The following is a 13634-nucleotide window of genomic DNA, read 5'->3' on the forward strand; positions in this document are numbered from 1 at the left end:
GATTAAGTTGTGTGCTGCTACTTCCTATTAAAAGGTTTAATATCTCTGCAGCAAAGAAGCTTGGTTGCAACATGAAATAATCTCTACTGCAGAAATATTTACAGCATTGGATAAGAAGCAAGTTGCAAGAACCAAGTTGCAATAAGTTCAGCTTGTTCCGAAGAAGTCGAGGGTCTACCGATTGGCCAACAAAGAGGCAAACGGCAAAAAATTTCGGCTAAAGACTAATGTAGAACACTTTCAGCAAGAGAGAGTGATGATTCAACGCAAGTAGCAAATTTGAGATGATGTCGAGCTGATGTGGATGGCTTTTGGAGCCAGATTGAGGCAATTGTTTCAGAAAAAACTGCAAAGAATGAGCTGCAGGATTTTTTCAGTTGAAAGGACATAAGAGCAAGGGATTTGGATGGGTTTTGCCACTTGCAGGGCAGGAGAGTTGGATTCTCAAAGGGATGAGAACATAGGGAAGGTCCCTATGATTCCCGACGTCGAGTTCGCCATCGTTTGCGGTTGTTCCGATTTTCAACATGTAGTATACTCGCTGTTGGGTCTTTTTGTTTTTTTTATTACTCAGTTTCGCCGGGCCGAGATCCCTGTTTTTCTCGGTCCGACGAACTCGTACTCAAGCTGATACCATAGTTCTTGTAAGGTGGAATTTGTTCATGATGTGCTGTGACTATGCATTGCTTCATTTTCTCTTGGTAATGTTCTGTTTTTTGTTGTTGCGTGTGATTTTTGCTGCTGCAAATATTCAAATCAATAGTTATATGGCCCGATGTAGAGGTCTCTCGCATAGTCGGCTTCGCAATGCTTTCTCCGTGAGTCTGTCCAATTCTTTCCCAAACCGATTGAATCGGGAACTTTTTTTTAATACAAAGCCCTTTTTAGCGTAGAATCAAAATTTTTTTTTCATAAAAGAAAAGTAAAAAAAAAAAATTCGAAAGGGGACATGAAAAAGAAAAGTAAAAAAAAGGGTAATCCGCTTTGTGCAAACTCACGTCGTTTTTATAATTTGTACCTAACCTTGGTTTTTCATTCATGTTTCGTACTTTTCTAATGCGAAGCCTTTTTTTAGTGTAGAATCGGAAACATTTTTTTATATAAAAGAAACGTAAAAATATTTTGGAAAGAACAAAAAATTGGAAGAACCAAACAATCTTCGCTTTTGCGTTTCCGCCGAATTAGTTTCTTTTGTCATTATTTTGCAATGAAGGTTGACCGATGTCCATTCCAATCTAGTTCACTATATACCCGACCATGTTGCGTGTCCGATTATTTGAATTTTCATTTCATTTAAATTGATCCGCGTGTTTACTTTTTCGTTAAAGAATAGTCATTTTTCTTTCTTTCTTTCTTCTTTTACTTAACGTTCGGCATCTCACTTTTCTAATATGAAGCCCCTTTTAGCGTAGAATTGGAAACTTTTTTTTTCATAAAAGAAAAGTAAAAAAAAAATATTTGAAAGGGGACATGAAAAAGAAAAGTAAAAAAAAAAAGGTAATCCGCTTTGTGCAAACTCACGTCGTTTTTATAATTTGTACTTGACCATGGTTTTTCATTCATGTTTCGCACTTTTCTAATGCGAAGCCTTTTTTTAGTGTAGAATCAGAAACATTTTTTTTATATAAAAGAAAAGTAAAAATATTTCGGAAAGAAAAAAATTGGAAGAACCAAACAATCTTCGCTTTTGCGTTTCTGCTGAATTAGTTTCTTTTGTTATTATTTTGCAATGAAGGTTGACCGATGTCCATTCCAGTCTAGTTCGCTATATACCGCACCAAGTTACGTGTCCGATTATTCGAATTTTCATTTCATTTAGATTGATCCGCGTGTTTACTTTTTCGTTAATGAATAGTCTTTTTTTTTTTCCTTTCTTTCTTCTTTTACTTAATGTTCAGCGTCTCGCTAAAATTGCGCCTAAACAAATAGGTAATGCCTCTAAACCTAAACGATCCTCGGGAGGGGAAAGGATAGGTCGCGACACCGGTGTTTGCGACAGTTGAGTTGCAGCATGTGGAACTTTTCTTCACGCCAGTTGCAAAAAGTTAAGTGTTTCAATGAAGACGACGATATACACCGCACAAAAAAGAGGACTTGATAAATGGCTGCGTTCTTTGTTTTCCATTCACTACCAAAGAAAAATTCATTTTGATCAATTAGGAAAGAAGATTTGCATACATACGTTTCAAAGAAAGAAATGTTGGTTGGGTGACGAAGTAATGTCCAGGACAGAGTGGAGGAAAGGAAAGGAAAGGAAAGGAAAATGAGATTCCTCATGCCTGTTCTCCTTTCAAGATGTCATTACTCATTAGTCTGAATATCTCTCATAGCAGGAGGTTTTTGTGTTCCTCACACAACCTTTATTAACCAACCCCGATTGTTCTAAAGCACAAAAAAAAGCATTAAGAGGGTATAAGGCGTATGCAAACAATTCTCAGAAGCAAAAACATGAAAACCTGTCTGCGACTTAGAGGGAAAAACTTCAACAGGGGTAGGTTGTATTAAGAAAAAAAAAAACACTAAGTCATTAGGTGCCCCGCAAAATCAGAGTTTCAAGATTGGAACGATATAGGATCATAGTATACAGCAGATACCCGGCTACGTTTAATAGTGTTCTTTATTGCACAATTATTCAATTGATGACATTACCAGTCATCCTTCCGTATGAGCATATAAGACGTATGCAAAGAATCTTTAATAGAGAGAGGACCGACTATAAAAGGTAATCACATTTACTTAGTAACATTCATTAAGAAGCTCTAAATCTCTAGAAACAAGGTAGCATGTACTTTTGAGTGATTACAAACGCATAAATGCAGATACTAAGATCTTTTTTCACATCCTATAAGTTCAAGCCAAATCTTCCACAAAACAATAATGCAAGAAGCATTTCTAATTGATGTTGACATTCCCGAAGCCACTAATCATATCTCGGAAGTTATTATTCACCTCCCTCGCATTCTGTAGCTCCCGTATAGTCAATCAAAGCGAACCTTGGGTATGTTTGAATTCTTGTATAGTCAATCGATGCAAACATTGGCTATGTTCCAACTCCCTTCGGGTTTGTTCTAGCCCAAATCGGGTTTGTTCCAACTCCATTTCCAGATCTCTAATTATACGGCTACAACCACTGGGACAATCATCGTCCCGATTAGACATAACAAAAAACCATATAATTGTTACATCCCTAAACCATTGAAAAATTAAAGTGTCTTATTACAAGAGTAAGGAACTAACATACCTGCTTTACACGTTCATTAGTGGGACGAAATCGTGTATGCAAATGAATTGTCGTTGGCAACTCCTTCATATTGAAAAATTTCAAGTACGCCTGTTTTGCGGCTTCCCAATAGTTATATCCTTTGTAATTAGCATTACTAAAACCACTTACTTGAACTTCAATTTGAGGCCAACTATCGTATATGCCGATATTACGGCCATTGAAAACAACATAGTATTCCTTCGGCATTTCAACAAACCTAAAATAGCATAGAAAAGTGACATACAACACCAAGGGGCATTAACATTCAATTTACAAAGCATTCTTGTGAAGATCAAAGTAACCACCTTGATGAGAAACCTAAAAAATTATCCACCGAACAAAATCAAGTGAGATTAGCAAGTTCCTTGAAGCATATGAAAAGTTACGGAACCAAAAAAATGCGGCAAACAATAGATGAAGCAACAAATTTTCTAATGATTGGCAATCAGCCAAGCTTTGAACTTATAAATCAGAGCATTTGCATTCCTAAAAGTATCAAAATGCAACAGAGAGAATATATATGGATGAGGCCCTCCTCCACTAAGGCCGAGTCAAGATGTTATCCGACTAGTGTCAACTATTTTCATAAACAAGTTCAAAATTTTTCATAAATCAAAGCATTTAGTCCAATCATGTTCACGAGTAAGCTATCCAGCTCCGGGAAGTCCTCACTCAACCAAGTTCAATACAACATATGGGTAAGATCTTTCTGCCCCAAACAGAACCGCCGCTTTGTTTACTCGTTCAGAATTTTTAATGCAAGGCAACATTATCGATAACCGAGGACATGAGCACATTTTGTCTAATTGATTAATGCAAAGAACCATAGCTCAAGAAGATAAGAAACACTATTGATTATATGAAGGCTATTGGAAAAACTCAAATGGTACATCGGCCCAACAGCTCACAAACCTCAAATATCCAACATCCATGAAGAACGTGAGACGGGCAATTGTCCTAGTGAGACCCTATCTAACCAAACAACAAATCAAACCTCGCATCATCTGTTGGGTAAGTCTAGGTCTAGCTGTAAAGTTGCCATCAACTTGTTGAAGCATAAGTAGTGGAACAAAAAGGAGATACTATTAACTTAGAGTAAAGATGCCTATTACTCATAGTCCACACTGGAGCAAAAATGATGAGACTTCGCGAGTGATAATTGAAAGCAAACCAAGTAGTTGTATGAGCCCAATCTTCAAACAAGATATTGTCCAGAAGCAATCACTATTTTTATTGGAACATCAAGATATGAACTAATTGGTTCCCAAAATGAAAGTTCTTAGAAGACCACCCAATTCAGGAAAAACACAACCCGATGTCCGCTACTATACAAATCCAAGACAAGAAAGGAGAATCGACGCTCCTCCCTTCAGCATTACCGTAGGCTCTGGGCAAAAAATGAGACGCCAAAACCAACCAAAGAAAAGCAAAGCCGCTCGCTCCATTGTTTTAATCTCAAGTCAACTACAAGAACTCTAAGCTTCACAGATTCGTAAGCCCCAACCTTTTGCCAACATCGATTCACTCGCCAAATAAAACAATCAAACTCTGAATCGCCTCAATCGAAGAACCCCACCAGGAAATCCGAAGCATCTCACACACGTACCCAACAAACATTGGAAAAATTAGTAGATGCGTTAGAGAGAACAACTCACCTTGTCCTCTATAGCTTGCCGAGTCGCTCCCCTTGCTGTGGCGCGAGAAATCGTTCGGGAGGAGAGAGAGACGAATATCTGCTCGGGCTCGAAGCCAACACGCGTTTAGATCCCGGGGTTGGTGTCGGGAAGGTTGACGGCGGTTCCGCGGAGGCTGGCGTCAAAGGAGTCCGTCACCGAAGACGAAGCGAAAGGATGAGGAGGGATGACATTTGAGAGAAAGGAAATTTCGTTCAATTATTGTGGAGAGAGAAAATTGGGTTTTTTTTTATTTAGGAGATATGGATTTCCCACCCAAAATTTGAGCTCCCCTCCCTTCGGATGACGTGGCGGAATCTCGGCCTTCAGATTCAAATGGACGGCCGGATTTCGTTCTATGTTATCCTTGACATTAAGCCTCTATGGCAGGGGATCCCAATCCAACATGAGTGTGTGTAGGAAGGAGTGACGTGAGTGATGGAGGGAGGTCGTGAGATGGGCTGATGAGTAGAAGTGGGCTGAAAAAGGAGAATTGCCCAACTGGGCCGCTCGTGGGTGGGCTCATAAAAAAATAGAGAAAAAGAAGTTTGGGCCTAGCTTGGCTGAAAAGAGAAAAGAGGTGGGCGAAGCGCAAGCTGGGTTCAACCCGACCCGATCCCCTTTATTGTTATTTTCATTATATATTTTTGTTATTTTTTATTTTGCAATAAAATAACAAAAGATGTATATTTAACAAATTTGACATATTCTATTTTACAAAGAAAATAAAATACGGGACTGGCAAAATTAGGTGTCAACAATATGAGATAAGATATTTTCTAGATAACATTTTTAATAAACCTTATCTTTCTAAATCTTTTAAAATTTCCCCAAATAGGGAAATTTATCTGATGAATATGTAATTAGAGATATGCATGATTTTGAAAATATTTTTCTTTACCAAGTTTGAAATGAGGAACCACATCTACGTGTGGTTGTAGATTAGATTTCCCGATTTCCGTGCTATAGAGACGAATATCATGGTCGAGATTAGTCCGAATTTGCACGACGTCATAGGAAATAACCCCCAATTTGAATCGATTTTCTAAACTAGGAAATATACATGAGCTTCGAATAAATTAAACTAGGAAACAACATCACCTTTCGAATTAAGATAATGATCTTACCTAATTTGAATACTCCCGTGGACACATCTCCCGTTTGAACCGGCAAATGGGGATTGGACCGGGACTGGCTTGCGGCGGACTCACGGACACGGCAGGGCAAGAGCTGCATGGTCGACAACGGCTCACGGTGCTGGCTTATTTGTCGTGGTCCTAGTGAACAGCAACTGGAGAAAGTCGCACGACGAAGCTTCGATCATGGGAAGGTTTGCCAATATGACCTGCACCAAGAATAAAAATCGAAACAAAAGCAGTAACTTGGTCGGTAGCAGCCCTCTGCTCTTGATATCCACCAAGAACTACAGAGGACTTTGCTCTCTCGGTTCAGCCATGATCTCTTATTGCGGAGACGGAGACTGCAGGTGTAATTGCTCGTGGTCTTGACGACACCAATTGCAGAGAGCGACCATGGTCGTCGGTGCAGCGGCTTCCTCGCCGTGGCCTCTCAATGCAGGACCGAGACGGGGAAGGCATCAGTGCAAGCGTTCGTCAATGGATGGTCGTGCTCAAGATGACCTGGGAGGGCAGCACAGTGGCTGGTTCGTCAAGGCAAGGCGAAAGGACCTGCAGCTCGCATGTTGCACGCGGGCAGCAATCAGAGGGCGGTGTCGCTCTTGGCCGCGAAGGAGGGGTGCGGCCGAAGACCCTCTCCCTCTCGTGTATCTCTCAATATGTGCTTTGAAATTCTCAATTCGCCTCTCACTTAGGCATATTTCAATGTGTGACCCCCAATGTGTATTTATAGTGAATAAACTAGGTTTAATTCTCTCCAAAAGGCTAGATTTCAGCTACATAGATTTTCAATGGGCTTGATCAAAATCAAATGCTCCCATGGGCAAAGTCCAATTTGGCACTTAAGTTCATAACCCTTTACTTAAGTCCATTTGTCACCGGTCCGATTTAAATGCAAATGCAATGAGATAAATGCTAAAATTAAACTATATCATATTAATATTATATAAAACTAATTTATTATTTTTGGCAGAGACTAAGATTAGTTCTTGATTTTAAAATGCAACTAAAGATTAAAAAGGTAGCCAAAATTTAAGTGTCATCGGCAAGGGTGTTATTTGTACATGTTCATTGTCATGTATGTTTAACCGACAGCACCATGTTCACTTGATATTATCTCTTTCAGCTGATTTTCTAATATTGGTTGTCAATTTTTTTTCCTCTCTTAGTTGCATTGTTAACTCAACAAAGATGTTGTCATGGAGAATAGTTACCTAGTCCATTAAACCACAGAAAATAATGACGTTGAATTAGACCAAAAAAAAAATATGTGGGTTTAGAGTAGATAATCAAACGAAATAAAGCCAAGAATTTAGTTGGGGCAATTTGCTAGAATCGACTTCTACGTACGCATTTTACAGTTGCGTTTAATCGATGCTCCTTTTGTTTATAGGAAAAAGGATAATTTGAAAAATATTTTTCTAAAAATGATCTTGCATCGTTGACAAACGGAATATATTTTCATCATCCACAAGAAAAATTAAAGTCGATAATGAATCCATAATACTTCCATTGTCTATAGGTGGCAAAATGGATATAAAACCCATATTTAGTCCATATTTAATGGTGGTGGGTCATGAATGTGTTGCTTCGGTTTTGAAAACAGGTCCTAAATGGGTTACAGAGAAACTCAATGGGTCCTAAATGGATTTTAAATAGGTCATAAATGGATCAGTTATAATAACTCTTTTAAGTGAGACATAAAGGCCCCGTTTGATTCAGTATTGGAAATGAACATTGGGCCTCTAAAGTCCCTTAGCCAAATGTAAATGGTATTTGGTTCATTTTTTTACTCACTTTGGGGAGATATAATTGCATCTCAAATACTCTCCAAGGTACTTTGGGCTAAAGGACTTTTGTGAAATGTAATTAATTTTTTTTTCAATTTTAACTTTGTCACCTTTGCTTGCCGCCACCCGACCGCTGGCCGTTGCCGTCGATCGCCGCCACCCTCCCTCCCGCAGTCGACCGTCGTTCGCTCGCTGTGGCTAGCCCGCTCGCCGGCCGCCGCCCGCTCACCGTCGACGCCCTGCTCGCTGCCCGCTCATTGTCGCTGGCTCGCTCGTTGCCCGCTCACCGTCGCCGGTTCGCTTACCCTCCGCCGCCGCTCGCCGCCGTCGCCTGTCGCAGCCGCCACCTAGCCACAACACGCCGCCACCTGCCGTTTGCCACCCGGCCACCGCCCATTGCCGCCTGCTTGCCGGCTGGACGCCGCCGTTACACCGCCGCGGCTGCCCCCGTCGCCCGCAGACCGCCACCACTCGCCGTCCGCCATAGCTGCGGTTTTAAAAAAAAAAAAAATATATATATATATATATATATATATATATATATATATATATATACTTTACAAAGTTCATTTTTCACCAAACAACATTTATATCAAAGTTGCTTTTCAAATGTGTTTTTAAAATACATTTTACCAAACACTATTTGCATTTTGAAAAAAGTCTTTAACGCAAAGGTATTTGCATTTTCTCAAAGTCCCTTGGCCAAATGCTGAACCAAAGAGGGCCAAATAATTTTTATGAATATTAAAAAAAATCAAAATTTTTAATAATATATTATTCTATTTTATATTTTATATTTTATTATATTTTATTTTCTATTTTTCTTTCTTCTTTTTTCCTCCTTTTCCTCGTACCTCTGTCTACATCCGCCGCGACGGCCTTCGGTGAGGTCAAGGCTTCCCAACATCTAGCAAGCTCTAGGTCGCCCGGACGTAACCGATTGTCGGGCTGCCGACCATCGCCGTATCCATGCAATCGGCAGATGGAGGAAGGAGGAAGAAGGAAAAAGGAAAAAGAGAAAAGAAAATAAAAAAAGAAAATTTTAAAAAATCATAAAATTTGTATTGCATAAAAATGTTTTAGCAATATCATTTTTTAATCAGATTATAAGAAATAAGTATTGTACGATTTGGTTAAATATAAAAATATTTAGGAAATACGGGTTGGGTATGGTATGTGTCGTTAAATTTGTACTGCATGAAAATGGGTAAAAAATGGTTAAGTGAGTTAATATGGGTCGGATCATACTCGGCCCGACCCAAACCCGATCCGACGCTAAGTGAGTCAATATGGGTTGGACTATACTTGGCCCGACCCAAACCCTATCCGACCTACCCGTTGACACCTCTACCATCGTCCAAAAAAATAATTATACATAAACTGTTAACGTTAATGATTATATTCTTCATTAATTGATTATTTTAAGCGACGTAAGTAATCATTTTTAGATAAATACCCTCCAATAATTATTTATTTTAAGACTAAATAAACATATCGACTAGTATGCATGTTCGTTGTCTTAAAGCACGGTAGAAAAAGAAAAGGAACTTTAACTTTTTGGTGTGCTGTGTGCTACGACTGCTTTTCACATCTGGACGCTTCGCCACGCTCACTCATTGCTTGTTCCTAAGGATTGGTAGAATGGTACAGTTTGAGGATGTCGAAAAGTTAAAAGGTTTTGTTTTTTTTTTTTTTTGGGATATATCCAACGGTGAATGCATAGAAGCCAAATTCAGGGGTTAGATATAAGAAATTTGCATACATATTAAATAAATATAAAAAAAAACCCAATGTATAGAGTATCCACGAAAGAACACTTCGCCCATGCCGAGCAGGAGGGCAGCTATGGAAACACGCAAGATTTGTTGATGTAGGCCCATCGCACCATAACGCTATCTCGTCCTGAGCGGGCACTAAACTCTGAATATGACAATTGTTTTCCGTTATGAGTTTAGTTCAGACTATCAAACGTAACCTAAGCAACTTAAATAATTGATATACGTTTAATGTGGGACTTATTAAGGTAATTTCTAGCTATTACCCTATTGGATTTACTCCCTTTTCGAGTGTCGTGCTAGCTTTATTTCAATCCCAAGTGACCGCCCAATGTCATCTGTCCGCATCAGGTTACATTAGATGCATTCGGCATCATCACCAACAAAGGGAATTTCCTGTGTTCTTTTAGAATATGTTCTCCATGCTCGCTTATCGTTTTGCAAACGAACCCTCGAGTGCGAATAGAAGGAAAAAAAAGAACGAAGTCAAGGTCAACGTCTCTGATGGGACTTCAGCCATTCATCCACTCTTGTATTTCAACCACAATAGTCAAATTAGCAGTCCACTTGAATGAGTGGTGAGCTTATTATTGGCACTGAGAGTTTAGGTCAAACAATGCTTGTTCCAACTTGATTTCCAGCCTAATTAAGTTAATGTCTCTCATTTGACCACATTTATGAAACTCACACTTATTAAAATGGGTCAAACAATGCTAGTTTCAATATAATTTCCAGCTTAATTAAGCTCCTGACTCTGATTTGACTACATTTAAGGTGTAGCCACTCAATTTGAGCGTTCTCATAGAGGTACATGTCATACTTGTTACGATATTTTTCATTCGAGAATAGTTACTCATTTCACTCATTATCCAAATGTTCAAATCCACGGGTCCCTTACTGCGGAACCGCCGCCTATGTCAAAGAGTCGAGGGGGACTTTCCGTAAGACCATGAAAACGGCACACCCAGGAACACCATAACCAGAAATTGAAGACACTACATGATAGAGGAAAATGGATTGGCACACACTTGGTTTGGAATCCATTGAAACTAATACGGAATGACGGCGATTCTGAACTCAAAATGCTTATCTTCTCTTTCCCTCTCCGAGCACCTGACCAAATGAGAAACCGCTCACGAACAATGCGCTCTTCCTTATGTGAGATCATGTGTGCGTCAGAATATTAGATGATAGAACTTGAGCCTTATTTATAGAGTTTTCGATCGCAGACACTCACGGGCTGGGCCCAACTCAAGAGGGGTGAGCAAAAAGGACCGTCCGGACCGGACCGAGACCGATGGTCCGGTTCCCGGTTTTAGGAGGATCCGGTCTAGTTCCCGGTTCCTAAAATTGGAACCGGTGACCGGGCGGTCTAGTTCCCGGTTCTAGGGCCTGGAACCGGACCGGACCGGACCGGTCCTTTTCTTTTTAATTTTTTTTAAAAAACAAACCTAACGTTTACTTTTTGTTTAGGTTTAGGTCATTTAGGGTTCGGTCTAGAGCTACCAATTGAAGAGGCCTTGACTCCGCCGAATTTGTGGTACATCGACCCTTGTTTCCTCGACCTCGAGCTCGATCACGTCTTCTATCAAAGTGTGTATCCACTTTTCGGAACCGCGGACCGGAAACCCTTAGAATCGCTCGGGAACCGGACCGGACCAACGGTCCGGTCCGGTTCCTGTTTTCGAGGGTGGCCGGTCCGGTCCGCGGTTCCGAAAAGTGGGAACCTGGACCACCGATCCGGTTCCCGGTTTTTTATGAAAACCGGACCGGACCGGGAACCACTCACCCCTACAACTCAGCCCACACTAGCTAGCCCATATTAAACTAATTAAGGATCTATGTATAATACCTTAATAGACCGACCCCGTTAAACGATAAATATCAATTTCAATTAATTTAGCCAACATCAGAAAAATTCCTGCACTTTCCTCATCCGATAATCGACATTGAAGGCACAAGTTGGACCGGTTGTTTAATCCAAATCATTCTTGTTTCGCAAAACAAACGGAACCTGAATACACGGGCAACATGCATTGAGAAAATATGTGGCTGAAAATAAACATGATCCAAGCGTGGCTCGATAGAAATTCAAGAGAGGAAAAGGAAAGTTCATGCGGAGAATAAAAGAAATGCAAGAGATGAGAGTGGAGGCTTGCAAGGTGGGATAGGGAAGCAATGGAGGGGGCAAGGGCAACCACCAAAACAAAAGAGGCGACAACAGCCATTGAACATTAAACGAGTGATTCCCAAAACTGGAGAACATGCATGTGGAGGAACAATGTCCGAAAATGGAGCATCCGAAACCCCACAAATTGCGATTTGAAGATGATAATGCAAGAAGAACTAAATGGAAGACAGCGGAAAGGATATGCTGAGATCAGCGTCGCCAGGAAGGATCCAATTTGAATTGATAGAGCCACCACGACCCGCACGATCTTAGTTGATTAATTAAGAATTAGGTAAAGGCAGCACCTTCCCGTCGGATTTACCGAAGGAAGACGGACACGAGGGATAAGTGTACTAGAGATCAGAAATTTATGATGAGAGAGTGGTACCGAATCTCGAGACTTTCGAATCCTACAATGGAATCCTAAAACTCATCTAGAAAGTGAGAGAACAATTTCAATTCGGCTCGTTACTAATAGGGTTCCTCTTATCGACGGGGAAATTTATTAAGTTTCCACGTAATTTTTGCACATTATAATCGATGGATTGTCTTCTAACTAAAGGCGCTCATGTGTTGCCATCAGCATGGGCCTTTTTAAGACAGCATGCTAATTCCAATGGCAAACAAAACCATGTGGCGTGTCTTTTTCCCTGGTTCATGTTCACTTTTCTACTCCAGTTAAAATACGTGAAATTAAAATGTTTCTCCTAGTGAGTAGCTGTAAGGGGGCAAATCGCAACTAGCAAACTGAACCATAAATTTCAAATTGTATTCGTTACGCAAAAAATGAGTGATTTGAAAAAAAAAAAATTGAAAGCTAATCGCTTATATCGCTTACAAAGACAAATGAACGGAAATTTTCCTTATCGCCCGTGAAAAATAGTTAGGCATAAATTGTTATTGATGATGAAAACATTTTCGTTGACTAATTTTCCTAACTGATATAAGCAATCATTTTTTAGAAAATGATTTCCAAATTGCTCATTTTCCACGAAATGAATGGATCCTTAAACTATGAATTACGTTTTCTTAAGTATAAAGAAAAGTTTTAATTCGAGGGGATATTCAAAATTTCAAACTACTCAAAGGAAAATGTGCAAATGGAGCCATATTCTCCAATTTGATGTGGATGTCTACGGTTTCCATTGATATTACAAGGCACGTAAGGGCCAAGACGCAAGCAAAGGGGAACTAGACGAGTAGAGACGATGATCCTTGAATGAACATGCATTTCCATAAAATGGCGTCCAATGTGGATGCACTTACAATCCACGGCAATCGGTCGATTTAGTTGGCCGAGAATTGGCGCCTCGGAAAGATGGCGGCTCTCGTGTTTTTCTTATTCTCCCTCGTCGCGCCAAACAGAAGTGATCTCTCACCAGATTTCCTGATCTTCATACTCAAATGGCGACGCCCAATAGTTGAATTGGGAAGATTAGATTTGGCTCGACGAGCAAAAACTGACTCAACACATCACATGACTGCAAGACGGGGGCGCACCCGAGAGTGCCCGGAACGATCCCGTCGAAATAAACCGCTCCTCGGCATCTTTTGGACTTATGGCAATGCAAAGGAAATTGAAGTTGTCTGCAATAGGTGGCTCTCATGGCATAGAACCAGAACCAAAACCAGCAAATACGATCCCTTTTCGCGTTGTCGGAACACGACAGCAATTTGCACTTAGCATTTGAGCAAATTAAAAATTCCCCCTTTTATCTTTTGTGAGCTGATAAATTTCCATCCACAAGTTCAAGAACCCTCCACGATCTGCATGGAAGACGTAGACAGCACTTACGCCTCTATAATTCACTGGAAAGAATATTACTAT

Source organism: Rhodamnia argentea, chromosome 10 (genome assembly GCF_020921035.1).
Source record: "Rhodamnia argentea isolate NSW1041297 chromosome 10, ASM2092103v1, whole genome shotgun sequence".
Taxonomy (NCBI): Eukaryota; Viridiplantae; Streptophyta; class Magnoliopsida; order Myrtales; family Myrtaceae; genus Rhodamnia; species Rhodamnia argentea.